This window comes from Pongo abelii, chromosome 22 (genome assembly GCF_028885655.2).
Source record: "Pongo abelii isolate AG06213 chromosome 22, NHGRI_mPonAbe1-v2.0_pri, whole genome shotgun sequence".
NCBI lineage: Eukaryota > Metazoa > Chordata > Mammalia > Primates > Hominidae > Pongo > Pongo abelii.
In genome coordinates, this window is record NC_072007.2 from 21,995,145 (window position 1) to 21,996,587 (window position 1,443).

General features: G+C 47.3%; 1 pseudogene; it reads left to right on the top strand.

The window, feature by feature from the left end:
• Window positions 1–278: 278 nt before the first annotated feature.
• On the top strand, window positions 279–804 carry LOC112130654 (immunoglobulin heavy variable 2-26-like; annotated as a pseudogene).
• Window positions 805–1,443: the final 639 nt, after the last annotated feature.

Here is a 1,443-nt window from a genome sequence, read left to right on the forward strand (position 1 = left end):
AGAAGACCCTGTCTGTAGGAGCAGGAATCTCAGAGCCTTGGCTGAGAGGCATGGTCCTGAAATGAGATGGAGTCCCCCATGGAGAGCACACGTGGACGCCCACACCTTAGGGCTCACTGCTCCTCACCATAGATGCACTCCCCTACTGAGTCCTGAGACCTGAGTGCACCCCATAAAGTAGGACTCAGATGAGGGGATGCAAATCTCCACCAGCTCCACCCTCCTCTGGGTTCAAAAGCCGAGAATGGGGCTTCGCTCAGTGACTCCTGTGCCCCACTATGGACACGCTTTGCTCCACACTTCTGCTGCTGACCACCCCTTCCTGTGAGTGTTGTGGTCAGGGAAACATCAGTTCTCTCCTTTGTGGGCTTCATCTTCTTATGTCTTCTCCACAGGAGTCTTGTCCCAGGTCACCTTGAAGGAGTCTGGTCCTGCGCTGGTGAAACCCACAGAGACCCTCATGCTGTCCTGCACTGTCTCTGGGTTCTCACTCAGCACTTCTGGAATGGGTATGAGCTGGATCCGTCAGCCCCCAGGGAAGGCCCTGGAGTGGCCTGCACACATTTTTTTGAATGACAAAATATCCTACAGCACATATCTGAAGAACAGGCTCACCATCCCAAGGACACCTCCAAAAGTCAGGTGGTCCTTACCATGACCAACATGGACCCTGTGGACACAGCCACGTATTACTGCGCATGGAGAGCACAGAGACACAGCCCAGGATGCCTCCTGTACAAGAACCCAGGCTGCGTCTCAGTGGTGCTCCCTCCCTACCTCTGCAGAACAGGAAAGTGTGACTGAGATGCCATTTCCTGCCAGGGCTTGTGTTTCCTATACCAACCAGACTCAGAGCCCTGTCTGTTTTCCTATTCTGTACTATTAAATGGCATGTTCCCTGTTAGTGATTCATGTAAGCAGAGGCTGTATCCTGTTTGACAAGGATTGAGCATCTAAGATTCCCGTTACCTCGGCCACATGCATCACTGATATGTGGCCACCTATTTCTTGAGCTCATATCCTTCCAAGGGGCTGAATACAAATATCTATAACATATGACATTCTTAAACTGCAGGAAATAGTGTTGGAGAAGAATGTGGAGATAAAAGAGCAGGATGATTAATTAAAATCCAGATACCATCTTTTTTTGCAGAGAAAAATTTACACTAATAAAGTAATTTTATGAAACAACAAGAAAGATGGAATGTGTCCTCATCATGGAGTGTCTCGCTTGCAGTGCACAAATAAATTTCTAAAATTTTATAGGGAAGGTGTGATAGATGAAGCTGATTTCCACACAGGGAGTGATTTAATACCCAGGTAAGTATAAAATCCAACACTTGGAAAGGAAAATGCCTCAGCTTGACATCAGAAACCCATCTCAGTAAGTCTGAGGAGCAATGTGGAAAAGAAATGAAAAATTCGACAACACTTTTCTTATGA